General features: G+C 40.9%; 2 non-coding genes across 2 annotated transcripts; one reads left to right on the forward strand and one right to left on the reverse strand.

Moving 5' to 3' along the window:
- Window positions 1-3,231: 3,231 nt before the first annotated feature.
- Window positions 3,232-3,303, reverse strand: TRNAA-UGC (transfer RNA alanine (anticodon UGC)). Its single transcript has one exon. It is a non-coding gene; the product is annotated as a tRNA-Ala (tRNA).
- Window positions 3,304-3,895: 592 nt separating this feature from the next.
- On the forward strand, window positions 3,896-3,967 carry TRNAA-CGC (transfer RNA alanine (anticodon CGC)). Its single transcript has one exon. It is a non-coding gene; the product is annotated as a tRNA-Ala (tRNA).
- The last annotated feature ends 18,056 nt before the right edge of the window (window positions 3,968-22,023 follow it).

Below are 22,023 nucleotides of genomic sequence, written 5' to 3' on the forward strand. Positions count from 1 at the left end.
TCCAGCAATGTGTGTGTGTCTGTCTGTCTGTCTGTCTGTCTGTTTGTCTGTGACTGCCGTTTCTCGACGACCGCCAGTCCGATCTGATTGGAACTTGCCAGGAATATTGCCGGGGCCCCCAAGATGTGCCTTTTCGAGGTTTGATGTCAATCGGACGAGCGGTTCCCAAGTTACGGCCATTTATCTGTCAACCAATGACAAGACGTGGTGCTATGACATCACGAATGACGTCACAATTAATGTTTTGTTTTGTTTTTTTGCACGATTGACGGTCCGATCTGATTGAAACTTGCCAGGAATATTGCTGGGGACCCACGGATGTGCCTTTTCAAGGTTTGATATTAATCGGATAAGCGGTTCCCAAGTTACGCCATTTATCTGTCAACCAATGACAAGACACGGTGCTATGACGTCACGAATGACGTTACAAATAATGTTTATTTATTTATTTATTTATTTGCACGATTGACGGTCCGATCTGATTGAAACTTGCCAGGAATATTGCTGGGGACCTGCGGATGTGCCTTTTCAAGGTTTGATATTAATTGGACGAGCGGTTCCCAAGTTACGGCCATTTATCTGTCGACCAATATCTGCGAGAGAGGGGGACGGGAGAGGGGGGATGAGAGTGGGGGCGAGAGAGGGGCGAGAGAGGAGGGGGAAGAGAGGAAGGTCGAGACTAGGGGGAGAGAGGGGGCAAGAGATGGGGGAGAGAGGGGGCGAGAGAGGGGGGAGAGAGGGGGGCGAGAGAGGGGGGATGAGAGTGGGGGGCGAGAGAGAGGGGGCGAGAGAGGGCTGCACATACTGGCACTCACCTACGGGTCCGCCCCTACGGGCCCGTACTAGTGTATATAATTTAATCAAAATAAAATCGATATTGTAAAGGTTTAAGTAAAAAAAAAAAAAACTTTTTTCGGAAGTTTACCACCGTTGATGCAGCGTCTTTTTCGCTGCCTTATTAAACACTTTAAATTAGTAATTCTTGTCTGTTGTTTGTGGCCTTTAGGATGTCGCAAAAACAGGAAGATTGCTGTTTGGAATGATTTTCAAATATGGTTGACTGCGAGACAGGTAAACAGACAAAAAAACCCCAAAATAATTACATTCTCGATGCGCTTGGGCACTCGGGACGAGATTCGGCACAATTTGCCAAATTCAGAGCTAAACTTCTGCCAAACTGGAGGTTCGTGTTACGATTCATGTTCTCCAGTGTTCAAATTATAACATTGAATTGATATCAAGTAATTCCTCAATCATAAGCGGACGACTGTATAAGACAGACAAAGGGAACCAATTGCTCCAATCCCTCTTTTTCGCTTAGCACGTGGGGTGCTCACGGAGATCCGAATTGTGTTGTCGGTCCTTCCAATGGAGAGGGCATGTAAGCCGTCCACGCCAGGATATTTTCCCCAACTCCAAACTTGTATTGGAAACCCCGGCATAATAATTTTAACCTCCACAAGCCAAGTAAATGCAGACAGAATAGCCGGCTTAACATCAACAGAACGTGAAAGGATGTGATCTGCAAAATATAAAGGACAAGCCGGGAGGCGACGATGGTTCGCGGGCATTATTGAACAATGCCACGATAGGTACAATTGAGTTTGTGGAAGCTTTTGAGGAAGCCCCACAGTAAAAACCTATCTCTTCCGTCAAAATTGACCAAATCAAATCGGATTTTTTATATGTTGTGTTTATGCACATTACGCACAGCTTCTAGGAAATGAAATTGCGAGAAAAAAAATTGAGAAAACAAGCTCAAATGAGCTGAGATCCTCGTCCTCTTAATGATCACGTCATAAAAACGAATATGACGTCATTGTGATGTATCAGGTTTGCGATCAATTATCTGTGCTAATGCCCGGCTTGATTCCCGCAAACAAAATTCAAACAGCTTGCCTAGTTTCGGAGATAATGGTATCGGCGATTTCCATTAGTGGCGATATTATGACGTCTTATGACGTCAACTTTTTTTCAAGGAAGAATTTCCAAAATCGGAGATGGTTACTGCCTGCGCGTGGGCCTTCTGCATATACATGGCAAGTTTCAAGAAGATCCGATGAAAACTCTGGGTTGTGAAACAAAAAAATGTCAAAAAATAGGAATGACGTCATAAAAATTTATATGACGTCACAGTGATGTATCATATGTGCGATAATTAATCTCTGCTGATGCCCTGTTCGATTCCCGCAAACAGAATTCAAAAAGCTTGCCCAGTTTCGGAGATAATGTTTTAGGCGATTTCCATTAGCGGAGATATTTTGACGTCATAACTTTTTTTCTAGGAGGAATTTTCAAAATCGGAGATGGTTACTGTCTGCGCAGGGTATTTTTACATGTATATGCCAAGTTTCAGGAAGTTTCGATGAAAACTGAACGCTGTGAAACAAAAAAGTCCACAAGAAGAAGATGAAGAACAACAACGTGAGTAAAACTTAGAGATCCTCCACAAGGATCTTTCGAATTAAAAAAAAACTTCAAGTGGGCGTGGCTGCGCCCAAAGGGGCGTGGTAGATCATGATATCCAGCTTTGGTCAAGTTTCATCAAGATCGCATCAAACGTCACGGAGCTCTGCTCTGGAGAGTCACAGACACAACTAAAATAGTGGTCACTGTTGGCGCCCGCGAACCAATATAATATTATCGATTTTTATCCTCTGAGGAATCAAACCCAAAAAGTCGACAACCGAAAATTAATGCTTGGATATTAAAAGCTGCCGTTTTGAGAGACCGATGCAACCAACTTTCTTTAATTATACACCGCCCATGTAATCTCATGCATGGTGACGGGAAACGATGGGAACAATGAAATTAGTTACTGATTTGAAACAAACCAAAGAACAAAATACGATTGCAATCCGTACAAAAGCGGCGTTGGTCTGCACAACCAAGTTGAATCGTAAATACTTCCGGGGTTTCGCAGCTCGATGACTTCGTCTGCGAAACGACCCTTTTCGGCCGCTTCCGTCGAGCGTCGAGATGATTCCAAGGAAAATGTTGTTCATCACATTTGATGTATATTATCGCGAATTCCCTCACGGCTTCAAACATTTGCTGCAGTGGAAGACAAAAAGAAGACAGAGAGGGATGTTGAAAAATGACACAGACGTCAAAAAAAAAAGATAAGCGGGTGAAGCTGCTTTGTTGAGAATTTCAGTGAGTTGTGTCAATTGGATTGTAGAGGAATTGGATCAGGTGGAGATGAGGGGGGGAAAGCAGAAAAAAAAAAAGTGGAGATGCCGGGGATTGAACCCGGGGCCTCATACATGCAAAGCATGCGCTCTACCACTGAGCTACATCCCCGATATGTACAACCGTCATGTATTTAATGTATATATACATGTCATGTTTTATTTGAAGAAATTTATTAAAAGTGATGATAATAATATGACGTGTTCCCTCACAAGGAGCTTCAACACAGAAGGAGGCACGAGGCCCATCAAAGCCTGCGGCAGCATTGCTAGCATATGGTTGTCTGTGCGTGTTCTATCCTTTTGAAACGCTGAGTGTCAAGCAACGAAACAACACGTATAGCAGTTATTATTATTTTTTTTTTTTTAAAGTCTGGTGTGAACAGTTGCATCTTGAGGTTTGAGTCATCAACCTCATCGACTGATGGCGGATGCTCCCCGTCCGCTCTTTCACGCAACCGAGTGTCGTTGTTAATTTGACAAGTCTTGTTTCTCCACCCGTCGGTCGACATTTTGTATTTTTCCGACATTCATCAATCATCAGGTTGATTTCGAAATGTCAGCTACAAAATAAAAAAAAACCAGAAAGAATTGTTTTTCATTCGATAATCATTTCCTTTGCAAATATGTCTGAACGTGGTTCATTGAAAATAATGGTGGTATAAAAAATAAAAACATATATAATGGGGAGAGGAAGTGTACCTGGGGATGTAGCTCAGAGGTAGAGCGCACGCTTCGCATGTGTGAGGCCCCGGGTTCGATCCCCGGCATCTCCACCTTTTATTTTACATCTCGGAGCCTCAAGATGACGCGACAAACCGCTCGAATTGGGAATTGCCAACTCCACCTGTTCGTTCACGGTTCTCCTTGTCAAAAGCAACATTCCCCCAAAGAGTAAACTGTTTTTCCTTGGTGTGAAATTGTCCAAAACTTTTTTTTAGTTCGTCCAAGTCGAATAGGCTCTTGAACGATGTCATTCAGTCACAGTGACTTCAGTCAGTTAGTCAGTCAGTCCTTCCTTTCGGCAGTGGATCCATTGTTCACATTTTTTTTTCTTTTTTTCTTTACTCCTCCGAGGTGGCTCAACCAATCATTATGCTGGTTCCACTTCGGCCCCGTAAAACTCCTCTTCGACCCTCGAAGAACCCCTTTTTTTTCAAACCCCCTAAGATCCATGTCACAACCTCCAAAATCACATCAGACCCCCGAAGACCCCATCTAGACTCCCTAAGACACCATTTAGACCCCGTAGGACTTCCTTTAAATCCCCTCAGCCCCCTTATTTAGACCCCCTAATCTCATCTATAGAACCTTTTAGACCTCCTTGTACTCTCGTCGACCCCATAAGACCCCTCTCGACCCCCTAAAATCCCCATCTAGTTCCCCTAAGAACGCCTTTCATATCCTGAATACCCCCTTTTACAACCCCCAAGACCCTGCAAGAACCCCCAAAGACCCCCACCCAGATGCCTTTTAGACTCCCATAAGATCGCCCTAAGACTCCTCCAGAACCCCTTTAAAACCCCAAGAACTATTTCAACATTTTAGAACCCCTTAGACCCTTTTGGACTCTTTAGAACCCCGAAGACCATTTTAGACCATTGGAACCCCGAAGACACCTTCAGTCTGAAACCGCTGAATGCAAACAAAAAATAAATCTTGGCACAGGTTGGGAACTCACCACGGAGAATGACATTTGATTACGATGACGTCATCGTGCCCCAATGATGACATCATAATTTGATTGGTCGAAACACTTCTCGAACAATATACCAATTTTTGAGAAGCATCAGGTCCAAACAATATACCAAACCAAATAATCGTATAACAATATACGATTAGCTCGGGATATCTGGTGGTCCGTTTCTTTGTCTTGGTGCCTGTCTAACCTTCTTTAATCACTTAGTTGTTACCACCACATATCAGCGGGATTTCTTATCAATATGATTTATGTATTGCTTGGTGGTATACCCTGTGTTTTCTTTGTCCTGAGTAAAGGATTTGCATTGCATCACTGGATTTGCACACATTTGCATGTGCATTCTGTGTGTTGAAGAGTGAGGGGTGTAAATTTGCATCAGCATTTGGATGGTAACTTCGCTCGGTCACATCTCACTGCTTATGCGTTTCGACGCGCACACGGGGTACGTATTGATCTCCCGAGCACATCAATTAGGACCTCCGGAGCAATGGGTTGTACCCCCAACCCGTCTACCCAGGGGCTTGGTTGTAACAGGAGCAGTGGAGAGGCACGATCGCCGGGTGGAGCCGGTAGTTGGTATGGCCAGGTAGGTGGACACACGCAAAAATGGTGTGAATGGGAAGCGGGGGGTCCATGTAATGAAGGTCTGGATGGGGTCTCTCTTCAGGGTGATGTATATGCCTGGGTGTGTGTGGTGTGCGAGCCCCACACATGAGCTGCCGGTACCTTTGTCTGATGGCACTGGTCCATGAGGTGGATATCGAACTGTCCGGTTTGTGAACCGTGAGCACGGCAAGCTACCGTGCCGGGAGATCAAAACCACGCAGCCCGTGCATGCTGGCACACGTGTGGGAGAGGGTGAGTGGGTGCACGTGAGTGGTGTGAGTGTGGTGCATATGTGTGAATGAACTTGTATGGATGCTGAGGAAGAAAGAGTAATGCAGGCGGGGAAGCTGTCATTGGTATCAGACTGGTTAGAGGTAGAACCAGAGCTGCTTTCCTGGGGAGTAGTGAGCACGGTTCCGGCTCGGGCTGAGCCGAGGGACAAACAGGACGTTCCGCATGACAGAGTATGTATGCGAGGGGTCCCCTGTATATTGATTAGGACAGCATTTACATACTCCCACTGGCCTTTGTGGAATGTCTGAAGTTCTGAAAGGAAATGATGCCGTTGGGGCACATTTCATCGCCCCAGTCAGCCTTATCGACAAGGATGACGTCATCAGTGATGGAAGGTAAATTGTGGGGAAGAACTGATCCCATGTGAGCCCTATTGAAAGGGAGGGCGAAGCAAGGAAAATTTGCATGATGAAAATTTGCATGATGAAAATTTGCATGGTGAAAATTTGCATGGTGAACGTTGGGCTTCGTCCGAAACGGGACTTAGGATTTGGTCTCGATTTTTCACGTCCGTGCGTCCGCAACCATATCTCGGACATGTATCGACCGATTTCGTTTGTACTTGACACAACGTCAACACATGATGGTATACATATGCACATCATTTTGTTTCACGACGTGATCAAAGATGACCGACTGGTAGACAGGCAGCCATTTTAGTTGTAAAAAAACCCCGATGTCGAACACGTCCTCAACCATTTCTCGGACATGCATTTACCGATGTTGCTCAAACTTGGCACACATGACGAATGAAGGCTTACATAAGCATGTCATTTTTTTGTGTGAGATCAGATCCAAGATGGCCGACTGGCAACCGTTTTCGTTGTAAAAACAAGGACAAATGTGTCCAAGAGCCGCATCCTGAAAGTTTTGTCTTCAGCAGAAGAAGAAGAAGAAGAACAACAACAACAACAACAACGCGGAGCTCTCTTCGAGCCAGCGTTCGCAACGCGACGCGGCTAAAAATCCATTACAGAAAGTCGAAACATCAGCATTTTGATCACAATAACAACGACAACTTCCGATATTTGGTCACGTGCCTTGATGGAGCCAATAGTGAGATCCGTCATGGAGGCTCCTCGTTCATGACGAGAAAATAGTGTATTTATGAAATTACAACACATTAAATGGAATAATCTTTAAATAGTAGTATGAACTTTTCGAAACTTTAAAGCAAATATCCGAATATATTTAAAAGTTCATGATAGACGCTCTCAAAAGGCACCCTCAATGCGAGGATGTGTACAGGTGTTTAGTATTTATGGAGATCCGGATCCTGTATATGAAAGAGCCACGTCCTAAAGGTTTTGTAAGGAACTAGAACTAGAACTAGAACTAGAACTAGAACTAGAACTAGAACTAGAACGCGGAGCTCTTAGTGATGTTGTTCAATATTAGTGGGGCAACTGAGCATAACAATTGTGCATTTTGTGAGGAAAGCACCAAATTTGGCGCACGAGTAGCCTATCATATTATGAACAGATTTGGATATTGGGCCATCTCAAAATTTTTGATGGCAGTGGAAAATGGCTGCCACAGCCATCAGCGGCTGAATTTGAGATGGCCCAATATCCAAATCTGTTCATAATATGATAGGCTACTCGTGTGCCAAATTTGGTGCTTTCCTCACAAAATGCACTATTGTTATGCCATATTTAGGTAAGTTGCCCCACTTTATGGAAATATAGGTGTTTGAAGGTTTTCATATGGGCTTGGGTTTTCACATGCATTTCGTGATGTTTCATATGGGTTTTCACATGCATTTCGTGATGTTTCATATGGGTTTTCACATGCATTTAGTGATGTTTCATATGGGTTTTCACATGCATTTAGTGATATTTCATATGGGTTTTCACATGCATTTAGTGATGTTTCATATGGGTTTTCACATGCATTTAGTGATATTTCATATGGGTTTTCACATGCATTTAGTGATATTTCATATGGGTTTTCACATGCATTTCGTGATGTTTCATATGGGTTTTCACATGCATTTAGTGATATTTCATATGGGTTTTCACATGCATTTAGTGATATTTCATATGGGTTTTCACATGCATTTAGTGATATTTCATATGGGTTTTCACATGCATTTAGTGATGTTTCATATGGGTTTTCACATGCATTTAGTGATATTTCATATGGGTTTTCACATGCATTTAGTGATATTTCATATGGGTTTTCACATGCATTTAGTGATGTTTCATATGGGTTTTCACATGCATTTAGTGATATTCCATATGGGTTTTCACATGCATTTAGTGATGTTTCATATGGGTTTTCACATGCATTTAGTGATATTTCATATGGGTTTTCACATGCATTTAGTGATATTCCATATGGGTTTTCACATGCATTTAGTGATGTTTCATATGGGTTTTCACATGCATTTAGTGATATTTCATATGGGTTTTCACATGCATTTAGTGATATTTCATATGGGTTTTCACATGCATTTAGTGATGTTTCATATGGGTTTTCACATGCATTTAGTGATATTTCATATGGGTTTTCACATGCATTTAGTGATATTTCATATGGGTTTTCACATGCATTTAGTGATGTTTCATATGGGTTTTCACATGCATTTAGTGATATTCCATATGGGTTTTCACATGCATTTAGTGATGTTTCATATGGGTTTTCACATGCATTTAGTGATATTTCATATGGGTTTTCACATGCATTTAGTGATATTCCATATGGGTTTTCACATGCATTTAGTGATGTTTCATATGGGTTTTCACATGCATTTAGTGATATTTCATATGGGTTTTCACATGCATTTAGTGATATTTCATATGGGTTTTCACATGCATTTAGTGATATTTCATATGGGTTTTCACATGCATTTAGTGATATTTCATATGGGTTTTCACATGCATTTAGTGATGTTTCATATGGGTTTTCACATGCATTTACTTATATATCATATGGGTTTTCACATGCATTTAGTGATGTTTCATACGGGTTTTCACATGCATTTAGTGATATTTCATATGGGTTTTCACATGCATTTAGTGATATTTCATATGGGTTTTCACATGCATTTAGTGGTTTCATATGGGTTTTCACATGCATTTAGAGATATTCCATATGGGTTTTCACATGCATTTAGTGATGTTGTTCAAATTTGGCACACAGATAAGGAATGATGGCTTACACATGTATGCATGTCATTTTATTTCAAGATCAGATCCAAGACGGCCAACTGGTGGTGATTTTGTGACTTTAGTGTGTCCCCAACCATTATTCATACATGCATGGTCCGATTTTGTTCAAACGTGGCAGAAGCACAGTACTGTACATGATGGCAGACACATGCACCTCACTTCATTTTGCGATCTGATCAAATATGGCTGACTGCTAGACTGGTGGCCATTTTAGTTGTAAATAAATGTGGGCAAGCCCTTTAACTCTGTTCTGCAAAATTACTAAAACAACCGGGGCGATGATATTTTATGTCCATTTTTCCTTGTTGTTATTCATTATTATTATTATTTTAATTATTATTATTCTACAAAGAAGTGATTTCTAAGCCACAACATTTTGCAGCACACCTTTTATAGCTTGACACCAAAAGTCGATCACCCTCCCCATGCCAACCCCCTTCCCCCTGCCACATTGGGGTAAACTACCATTACCAGTATCAATTTGACTACCACTTTGTTTCAATGTAAACCTTCTTCTTTTTCATATACAGCACAAGGCTGCGAGTTGCATCATTTCCTGAGGGTGCAGCTATACCACCCTCTGTAGGTTAGAGCAGGAATTGGGAATTCATTAGAGTGCCGGCAATAACTCGCCTCCCCTTCACGATGGACACCATGGGGTCCTTAATGTCCACCAACTGATGCCGGCAGACGGGACGCTCAGTTTAACGTCCATCTGCAGGACGGCACAAACACACTGATGAATGACCGTCTACTAAACAACAGGATGACAGTTTACAGTTGGGGTGAGATTCAAACCCAGGCGAGACAGCTTAGAGGAGATAAGTGTGCATACCTCTGTCTTGGAGTCGGGCCATCCTGCAAGCCCATATGAAAACCTTCAAACACCCATAATTCCAATGGGATCGTAAATCGGTCAACAGATGTGTTAGTGAGCAGAAGAAACCACTCATTGAGTAAACTTGATTCAAAACCTTTTGGCACATCCTGATGACACCCAACGGCATGGAGCAACTGTGCACGTCTCAGTGACATCACAATCTGTTTCCATGACAAGGAGTGTAAAATCATGATATCTTCCATCAACAATTATACCTACGGTTTCAAATACAATATGAAAGCATTTTTCTCCAGGGATACACAAACATCTTAACTGGATTCTGTAATTAATAGAAGTCGATTCTCAATTTTTTTTTTTAAGGTGTGCGTTGCTTTTGTCATTGAAAATATTTCATGATTTTGTGATTTCTTGTCCGATGCGTTGTTGAGCCATTGATTCTGGACTTTAAATAATGACCCAAGGTGGCTTTCCATTTGAAAACGAATGAGTGAATGAATTTATCATCTCATCAACTGCCACATTACCATTTCGTTACGTTTGTCTATTTTTCTCTGCAATTGACAATGGACAAAGTTTGTTTTTATTCGGTACCGCTATATATATATATATATATATATATATATATATATATATATATATATATATATATATATATATATATATATATATATATATATATATATGGGGTGGGTACCAGTGTGACCACTCCTTGGCTTTTTTCACAAGATCTTGGCTATTCGTTGTTCACCTTGGCGTCTTGGTTTTCTATAGGTTTTCTTGGCGTATAGGTTTTCTATTATCATAGCTTTTCCGAAACCTTGTGAATTCTTGGCTTTTTTTCATTGGCTCACCTTGGCATTTATGAAAATGAGGAGTGGTCACACTGGTGGGTAGGTGCCGTTGTTTTTCTCGATGCTCCCTGTGTTTTTGCAGTGTGGTGCGAGTTTAGGAAACATCAGAGACATCTCTTCCTCATCCTAATGAGCGTGGACCCGCCGGACCAGGTGCGCACTATACGCGCGCGTGTAAACTGCGCGTTCATTGGTTGTTTCAGCTTTAATTCCCGAGCCAGAATCACTAATAAGGCAAAGCTTGCGAGATTCAAACCAGAGATTGCAGAAAAGTACGTGAAGCTCCACTTGGTGGGTCTGTTTTCGGCCCAGGTGCAACGTGCAGACAGGTGCGGGGGCACACTGCAGGGTACGGGACGGACCTGATGCTTCTTTTCTCCGAGGTACGAGTACTACTCCCAATACTTCATCTTCAACATTTCATTAGAATTCCATCCCTTTGATTGAGCACGGTGAGGTCGCAAAGCGTGTGTGCAAATAATTATAACTGCAAGCAGAAGAGATCACCGACTCGAGGTCTCCTTGAAAGAAGGCGAGGTGCAGTCCGAGTTTTTAAGATGCAAGATCGGTTGGGTGAGAGGTTTGATCAGTAACTTCATGGAATTGAGGTATTTATTACTTCTGCCAACGAAGATGGACGGGCGTTATATTTTCACCCCTGTCTGGCTCAGCAGGACGTCTCAAAAAGTTATGGATGATTCAGCTGAAACTTGGTAGACAGATTGGGGGTGTTACAAGGACAAATTCGGTTAGATTTGAGTGAAGATCTGAATCTGGAAATGAGAAATTTTAAAGTCATTCTTCACCATTCAGGGCCAAAAATGATGCACTGTATAGTAAGATATCTCAAAAAGTTATGGGTGGATTTGGATGAAACTTTGTGAACTGGCTGTGAGTGTGACGAGGAAGATTAGATTTTGGTGACGATCCGAATCCTCGCAATTTTTTAAAGTGAATCTTCACCATTCGGTGATCTCAGGCCAAACAAAACGACATACAGCATAGCATGATATGTCAAGAAGTAGTGGACGGGTTTTGAGAAAAGTAGGTGGATGAGTTGGGTCGGTGAAAATAACAAGCCGATTCGATTTTGGTTCATGTCCGATTCAGAGCTGACCGATCAGTGGGATACAAAATGTAAACTGTTCAGCCTGGCGGAGATATGCGCTCTACGGAGTGCCGTTCTAGTTTAATAGCTCACCTGGAACGTAGTTGCGGGGAGCTTATTGGATGGCGCGCCATCCGTCTCCGTCCATCCACAAATACTTGCAACTTCTCTGAAACTGCACATATAATTTTGATGGAATTTTACCACAACCTTCATCATCCTGGATGTACCAAAGTTTGTTCACGACATTAAAAAAAAAATCCAAAGGTTTTGACTTTCTTCTCCGTTACATATTTTGTGGGTCATCCGTGCCTACCAGTGGTTCCCTGGTTATCTTATCCAGCCACTACTATGTGAACACCCAGGGGCATTGCCCCTATGTTTTATTCTTCTTTGGTTCTGATCCTTCTCGAACCCTTGACGTTTTATATTTGTTCACGTACATTGTTTCTATTTCAAGTTTATGAGGGGCGTACGAAACGTTCTCGAACAATCGATACAATAGTCCAGGAAACTGTTTTATTACCCTTTATCGGAGAGGGCATTGCATCCTTGGGCCTGTTTGTTTGTTTGTTTGTTTGTCTGCACAGCACTTTGGTGTTTTTCTCTACAACCGCTTGTCTGATTGAGACAAAATTTTCACCATCTGAGCGACTATTCGTGTAGAATGCTTTGGTGATAATTATGATGTCATAGGTAATGTGGCATGGCAGCCCTGTTGGAAAAACCGAAAAACTTTGGATCTCTGAAACCACACTGAGGAAAAAATTGAAACTTGGCACATAGCAAGAACTCCTCATCGGGAATAATTGTGATTTATGACATCATACGTGCCTTCATTATGACGTCACAATTGCATATGTAGAATGCTACATCTGATCAGTATGAAAAATTTTGAGGGTCATCTAGGGATAAAATGGTCCACAGAAAAGATTTTGAAGATGTCATTGGTCACGTGATTCGGCAGCCATATTGTTTGCAAAATAAAAGCCTTCAAAAATCTTCTGGAAGTGGTTAAGCACATCAAGGTGAAACTTTGCATGTATGACCGCCTATGCATACAAGGAAACACATATGACATCATAGGTCGCATGGTTTGGCAGCCATATTGGATTTACCCTAAAGTCAATAAAAAAATCTTCTCCAGAACGACCAGACAGATTGAGGGAAAACTTCAAACAAATGTTCCCCAAGCCTTGGGATACTCAGGTATTCACAAATAAATGATGTCACATGGTCTGCTAGCCATATTGGATTGAGTGGAAATCTAAAAAAAAAAATCTTTCTCTTGAACCGGTTAATCAATCAACATGAAACTTCCCAATTATGTTCTGGTATTGATTGTGAATATATGTTTTAAATTTCATCATGATTGGATACATGGTCTGGCAGCCGGAATTTTTTTTTTCTTCATCTGGGTTCTTTTTGATATTTTTGATTATTACTATTATTATTATTGTGAATTATTTTACCTTTTTTAATAAGGCTCACTTGGCTGTCCCTCTGGATATGAGGGAAGAGGAGTAGCAGCTGAAACCCAAACCCTATCCAGGTTCCTCCTGATGACTTCATCTTTTATCTTTGCTTGTTCGAGTTCCTTCTGATTACTCCAATGCAGGACTGCGCTTCTTTGATCTTCTCTGTGATTTTAATTGAATATATTGTTTTATCCTATTCTAAATTCCATTGAATAATAATAAACGTCATGGGTCAGGGTCAGGTATTCGATCAAAGCGGGATATCATGGTACCCAGTCATCACTGCCAACAGTTATAAAGTGGGGGTTCTAGTTATGTTTATTGTTTCCTCCGCTACTGAAGGTGAAGGAGGTTATGTCTTCACCCCTCTGTGTCTGTTTGTTTGTTTGTCTGTGTGCAGCACATCTCAAAATGTTGTGTGGACGGATTCGGGCTTTGGGCTTTGAGATCGTGAAACAATTTAATTGGCTATTTTATATAATGTGCTTTTTTTGTCATTTTCAGGAGAATTTGTTTTTTTAGACTTTGCAATACATCCCTTATGACCCCCTCCCCCCTCTCTCTCATCTTCTCTCCCTCTCTCATTTTCACCTCCCTGTGCTTGTTCTCAAAACCAGTTCAGTTGAATCTCTTCTGCACAATCATGGAGTGGAATGAAGCAGCCATGGCATTTCCAGGGCTCCAGAATCCAAACGACCTCAGCAATATGAACAACACTGAGCACAGTTCCTGCTTCAACAGTTTTCCTCTGGAACATATCAGACAGCTTACAATTGGCACAGACTACAGTGGTGCACCACCATCTTTAGCTTGGCCATCGAGTCCCAAGATTGAGACACTGTGGTTGTGCCACACAAACTCAAATGGGATCTACAGTGTTGCAGAACCTCACACAGATCTATTTAGTACAGCAGCCTACCCCAGCCAATCCAAACCAGAAGTAATTTTGAAGCAGGTTTCAACGTTTGCTGAACCCGTCACTAGAAGAGACTGGCAGATAACTGGTTGCTGTAAGCCACAGGGTTTAACAACAAATAATTCATCATACAATCAACATAAATGCCGAGAAACAAAGTTTAAAGAAGGTACTTGGACCCAATTAGCTCTACCCAACACAATGCTGTATTCATCTGTGGATGAGATCAGCTCAGAAAAATTTGCTCCTCAAGCTAAATGTAACCAAGATCAATCATTACCAAGTAATTATGGCCTAGATATTACTTCTTTATCCGATGGCAATTTGCGAAGCTTCACCCTATCCGCCAATGAACATGGTATAATGCAAGCATCACCTTCAAAAGAATTAGTAGGTTCTTGCCTCATCCCATCAGATATTCCCTACCCATCAGATAGACCATGTCCATGCCTGATAACTCACCCATGCAATAGGCCAAATTACATGGCCACTTCTCTTCAGGGGACACCAATTTTAAAGGACAATGCCGACATGGTGTTACCCTCTCATGATGGTTCCCAACTCCACTTAGAAAGACTTGTTAATGCTGAATGTGCGGTTTGCGGGGACAGTGCATCATGCCAACACTATGGTGTGCGAACATGTGAGGGCTGCAAAGGATTCTTTAAGGTAATATATGCATCATTTCCTCTACATTAATAAATCGTAGGGACAGCAGAAATGACATGATGATTGTGGTCCAGCATTCAAAACTTATCATTGTGAGTAGACAATTTTTGTCCACTGTCCACTCCAGTGGCCATTTTCTTTTTCAACAGCGGACGGTGCAGAAGAACGCACTATATGCTTGCCTGGTGAATGGTTCCTGTCCGATGGACAAGCGCAGACGGAACCGCTGCCAGTTCTGCCGATTCCAGAAGTGCTTGGCTGTAGGAATGCAGCGACAAGGTACAGACGAGGGGGAGATAAAAGATGGAGAAAGGAAGGAAGATTAATTATAATTATATATAAATATAATTATAGATGTGATTCGTGGATTGAAGGGATGTGGAACATCTAAAAATAAAAATCCCTTTCCCTCTGTGATGAAAACATTGCATTCTACTGTGTATTTGTTCTTGTTATGTTTATATTGTGTGTCCGTCCAGTGGTTCGTACCAATAATCTCAAAGGCCGCAGAGGGCGGCTTCCATCCAGACGAAGATCTTGTAGTTCCAGAGGTGCAGTGGTTCATGACAGAGGTGAACTCTCCTTACTACCTGCAATTGTTCGTGCGCACTTGGCCTCTTTCCCCTCCTCCGAATGCCTGGATTACTCTCAGGTGAGAACTGAAATTACAAGTCTCCAGTAAGGTGCTGGACCATTTTTGTTTCCATTTTTTCTTCATTATAGGTTGCTTCCAAATAATTTTGTATTAGCACTGAGGATTAAAAGTTTCCACAAAACTGACTAATTCCTAAATAAATAAATAAATATCTACTACGAGAAGCTCTTTCGAATGACTGACTGAAACACTCACTCACCGACTCGCTGATTCACTGACTGATATTAAAGATCGGTACCTTCAGGGTGACGTTGAAAGCTGAAATTTTGCATGCCGATGGACATCAAAGGCAATACACCAGAAAAATCACAAAATCATCAGACAACATCCATAAATGAAAGAAATGCAGGTGAGTGACCCGATACAACACGGTAATTTTTGTGTGCTGATGGACATGGAAGCCGATACACCAGGAAAGATCACATAACAGTCGGAAAGCATCCGAAAATGAAAATATAATTAAATTTAAAGAAAATTAAAAAATCAAATGCAGGTGAGTGATCTGAGACAATGGGGAAGCACAGTTCTTATGCTAATACAATGTGTAATTTGTAAGCATACCTTGCTTGTGTGTGTGTGTGTGTGTGTGTGTGTGTGTGTGTGTGTGTGTGTGTGTGTGTGTGTGTGTGTGTGTGTGTATGTGTGTGTATACAATTATTCTCAGGTTTTCTGTATGTATGTTATGGACAGCTCTGGAGGCCAGAGGAGTCAACCGATTTTGATGAAACTTGACTGGTAGGTTCATACCAGGATCTAGTTATATGCTTTTGAGCACCGTTGCTATGGATGCCACCGTTGCCAAGTAACGGGACTTTGAAATTTTTGAAAAATGCGAAAAAAAAAATTCCGAAAATCAAAACTCGGCTTGCGCGCTTTTATGCGCACTGTAATCAACCTCTTTGTCAAAAATTGTCAGTCCGATCCGTCAAAAACTGTATGACTAGTATGCAATTATATAGCGACCACCCATGTCGCCTACCGGCGTGTGTGTGTGTGTGTGTGTGTGTGTGTGTGTGTGTGTGTGTGTGTGTGTGTGTGTGTGTGTGTGTGTGTGTGTGTGTGTGTGTGTGTGTGTGTGTGTATATATATATATATATATATATATATATATATATATATATATATATATATATATATATATATATATATATATATATATATATATATATAGTTACGATTTTGGAAATCAATCGCACTCATCATTTCAGGTTCCTTCAGCTCAGTTTTGTCGATAAGTGCATGTTCCCGATATAGCTCACCTTCCATTGTTTAATGGGCAGAAATCGATTAAATGCACTGTGATTTAATTTAATCATTAGGGAGCGATCACAACACAAAGGAAGACGGCCCTCCTCCTCTTCTGGGAAGAGGAAGAAGAGCCCTCCCACTTTGTGATTCATGACTTAAGCAACTCCCCCCCCACCCGCGGTTGTGCGGGCACGGGGGATGAGTCACGCCGGAAGGGCGGAGGAGGATAAGGAAGAGATCCTCTGCTTGGCTCGAGTCTTTTTCTTGGTTCGGGCTTGGCTGGTTCAGCAGGCTGGTTTGTTTTTATACTACACAGTGTTGATTAGGTGAGGTTAGGTGACACACTACACACATAAAGGTGACATAAATCAGTGACACACCACAATGATTAGGTGAGGAACTGATTAGGTGATATATATATATATATATCTTCTTCCTTAGCCTGGTGTTGGCACAGTGGTGAGGGCAGCAGCTTGGGATCCAAAAGGTCCTGAGTTCAAGCCCCGTTGGGCCACTGAATCAATACACCAGGAGGTTGACTCAGCCTGTCATCCTTCCGAGGTCAGCGAAGTGAGTACCAGTGTACTGGGCCGGTGTATACCCCGGTTAAAATAGGTGAACCATATCCCTGTGTCGTAAGAGGCGACCAGGGTTGCGTCAGGAAGGGCATCCGGCGTAAAACATGTGCCAAATCACTATGCGGATTATACGGATGATCCTCTGTGGCAACCCCTCAACGGGAGCAGCCGAAAGAAGAAGAAGAAGATTTATGTGTATATAAGTATATATATATATATATATATATATATATATATATATATATATATATATATATATATATATATATATGTATATTTTCACATACACATACATATATATACACAGAAAGTACAAACATTATATACACATATATGTTTATATATATATATATATATATATATATATATATATATATATATATATATATATATATGTATATATATACATACACAGCTCTGGAAAAAAATTTTTTAATCATCATCTCTCTGTGTATGGCAGCCATTCCATTCCAGTGTCTGTTGAATTCCAACACAGGCACACCTCATTCTACTTAGTGAGTTACTGATAAGGTGATCACCTGAACTGAATCTTATTTAACAAGGAAAAGTATAAAAACCACTACTCACCATCACTATCCTCTTGCAATAGGACCAGCTGGATGGCAAAAACAGTGCCAGTCGTACCTCAAATGTAATTGGAATCAAAAAAATAACTATTGACCATGCCAAAAGAGTTGAAAAGAGTAGTTTTGAGTGAGGAAAAGAAGGGTTCAACTCTGGCTTTACTGACAGAGGGATACAGTAAGCGTCACGTTGCTTCCATCCTTAAAATTTCAAAGACGGCGGTTCATAAGAACAAGGTCCAGCCGCAGACATTGGGGACAACAAAGCTACAGACTGGCAGAGGGCGAAAACGACTTTCCACTGACCGGGATGACCGCCAACTCATTCGAATGACACTCAACAACTGTAGGATGACATCAAGTGACCCACAAAAAAAGGCAAACGGCTGTGCACGGGGTCTGGGCTGGGGTGAAGTGCACGGCGAGGACGGTTCGAAACAGGCTCCTTGAGGCAGGGCTGACGTCGTGCAAAGCTAGAAAAAAAGCCCTTCATCAATGAGAAGCAAAGAAGAGCCAGGCTGAGGTTTGCAAAAGACCATATAAGGATTGGACCGTAGAGGTCTGAAGTAAGGTCATCTTCTCTGATGAGTCCAATTTTCAGCTTTTCCCAACACCTGGTCGTCTAATGGTTAGATGGAGACCTGGAGAGGCCTACAAGCCACAGCGTCTCGCACCCACTGTGAAATTTGGTGGAGGATCGGTGATGATCTGGGGGTGCTTCAGCAAGGCTGGAATCGGGCAGATTTGTCGTTGTGAAGGACTCATGAATCATGCCACGCACAAGGTTGTCCTGGAAGAACACTTGCTTCCTTCTGCTTTGACAATGTTCCTCAACTCTGAGGATTGGTTTTTCCAGCAGGACAATGCTCCATACCACACAGCCAGGTCAATCAAGGTGTGGATGGAGGACCATCAGATCAAGACCCTGTCATGGCCAGCCCAATCTCTAGACCTGAACCCCATTGAAAACCTATAGAATGTGATCAAGAGGAAGAGGGTAGTCACAAGCCATCAAACAAAGCCGAGATGCTTGAATTTTTGTGCCAGGAGTGGCATAAAGTCACCCAACAGCAATGTGAAAGACTGGTGGAGAGCATGCCAAGTCACATGAAACTGTGTTGAAAATCAGGGTTATTTCACAAAATATTGATTTCTGAACTCTTCCTAAGTTAAAGCATTAGTATTGTGTTGTTTAAAAATAAATGTGAACTTGTTTTGTTTGTATTATTTGAGGTCTGAAAACACTGAATCTTTGTTATTATTTTGACCAGTTGTCATTTTATGCAAATAAATGCTCCAAATGCCAATTTTTTTTTTCGGAATTTGGGAGAAATGTTGCCAGTAGTTTATAGAATAAAACAAAAATGTTCATTTTACTCAAACACATACCGATAAATAGTAAAACCAGAAAAACTGATAATTTTCCAGTGGTCTCTTCATTTTTTCCAGAGCTGTGTACATATATATATATATATATATATATATATATATATATATATATATATATATATATATATATATATGTTTGCATATATGTGGAAATGTTTAAATATGTATATATGTGTGTTTTCACATATATATATATATATATATATATATATATATATATATATATATATATATATATATATATATATATATATATATATATATATATATATATATATATATATATATACATATATATATATATATATACATATTTATATGTATATATATATATATATATATATACACGTTTGCATGTATGTGGAATTTGTTTTGCATATATTTATAGAAACATATGTATGTTTGCATATATGTGGAAATGTTTAAATATGTTTTTATGTGTGTTTTCACATAATATATATATATATATATATATATATATATATATATATATATATATATATATATATATATATATATATATATATATATATATATATATATATATATATATATATATATATATATATATATATATATATATATATATATATATATGTTGTTGTTGTTCGTCTTTCGGCTGCTCCCGTTTGGGGTCGCCACAGCAGATCATCCGTTATGATCCGCATACTGATTTGGCACAGGTTTTACGCCGGATGCCCTTCCTAACGCAACCCTGGTCGCCTTTTACGACACAGGGATCAGGATTGGGGTTTCGCCATGATTCCGGGCTGCTCTACACCCTGCCCAGTGCAGAGCCCCCGTCCTCAAGCGATCCTCCAACCCAAGCCTCCGAGTAGCCGGATTACAGGCGCACGCCACTACGCCCGGTATATATATATATATATATATATATATATATAAATATATATATATATATATATATATATATATATATATATATATATATATATATATATATATATATATATATATATATATATATATATATATATATATATATATATATATATATATATATATATATACAGAAAATACAAACATATGTGTATATATACAAGTATGTTTGTATATATATATATATATATATATATATATAAATATATATATATATATATATATATATATATATATATATATATATATACATATACACATACATATATAATATATATATATATATATATATTTATATATATATATACACACACAGAAGATACAAACAAATATATATATATATATATATATATATATATATATATATATATATATATATATATATATATATACACACAGAAGATACAAACAAATATATATATATATATATATATACACACAGATGATACAAACAAATATATATATATATATATATATATATATATATATATATATATATATATATATATATATATATATATATATATATATATCTTCTTCTTTCGGCTGCTCCCTTTAGGGGTCGCCACAGCGGATCATGCGTATGATCCACATCGTGATTTGGCCCATGTTTTATGCCGGATGCCCTTCCTGACGCAACCCTGGTCGCCTCTAATGATACAGTGATATTGTGCACCTATTTTAACCAGGGCATGCACCGGGCCCAGTACACTGGTACTCACTTCGCCAACCTCGGAAGGATGACAGGCTGAGTCAACCTCCTGGTGTGTATTAACTCAAGCGACCAACGGGGCTTGAACTCAGGACCTTTTGGATCCCAAGCCGCTACCCTAACCACGACGTCAACACCAGGCTATATATATATCAACAAACATATATGTATGTATGTATATATATTGTTGAGAATTCGTTCCCGCTGGCGTGCGAACGGCCACATAACTCGAATCGCGGCACGTCGCCCACCGGACGGACAATTCTGTCGTGACCCTCTCGGACTAACGCCGGGAGCTAGTCACGGGTGGGCCTTTCGGCCTCACCACGATCGTGCCAATCGGCCCCCCCGCGTGGGATAGGGTTGTTCGCCAAATTCGACCTACCTAAGTACCCACGCGGAGGGTAGACCGGGCGATCGCACCTCGCCGCAGGTCGACTCCGGACACGGGCCACTTAAGCGACCCGTTCCATACTATCGGGATAACCGAGCGGTGTTATCGTCAGCCTCGACGGTTCCGATTAATTATCGGGCGTATTAAACCCACTACCAACCCTTTACGTGAAGCAAGATGGAGATTCAATTAAAGAAAAGACGAAGAGAAACGGGAAAAACAGTTCAACATAATGCACATTTATTCCGCGGCACACGGAGAGCACACATATACAATTACAATTATGCACCAAAAACAGATGTGACAAAAGAAACACAACAATGTAGATCTACTACCAACTACGCGAGCACACGGCAACACTTACACAGTTTTACTTTATAGACGGCGCCAACAACACATTTACTCAAAAGCAAAAGAAAAGGGCCACCCTCAAAGACAAGGGGGCAGACGGGGCCTTTGGGCCGCGAGACCGGGTGGATCCTACCCGTGTCTTTGTGATGAGCCGCAAATGTGGCGGCGCGGCGGCGCCTCGACTCCGCGCTCCTTCGCGGGTTTCGTTGGCACTGCTTGGAGTGGGGTGGGAACGGGGCCCCCTTTTCGCACTATCTCAGCGTGGGGGGAAAAAGGGGAGAATTGTTGATGCTCTGGGGAAAGAGGATAGCTGGCTTGCTTGGGTCCCGCGACGAGCGACTCCACTGCGAGCTCGTCGCCGACCGCCGTCTTCCTTGCCTCGGACC

This window comes from Eptatretus burgeri, chromosome 4 (assembly GCF_056783735.1).
Source record: "Eptatretus burgeri isolate ZD-2024b chromosome 4, Ebu_testis_v1, whole genome shotgun sequence".
Lineage (NCBI taxonomy): Eukaryota > Metazoa > Chordata > Myxini > Myxiniformes > Myxinidae > Eptatretus > Eptatretus burgeri.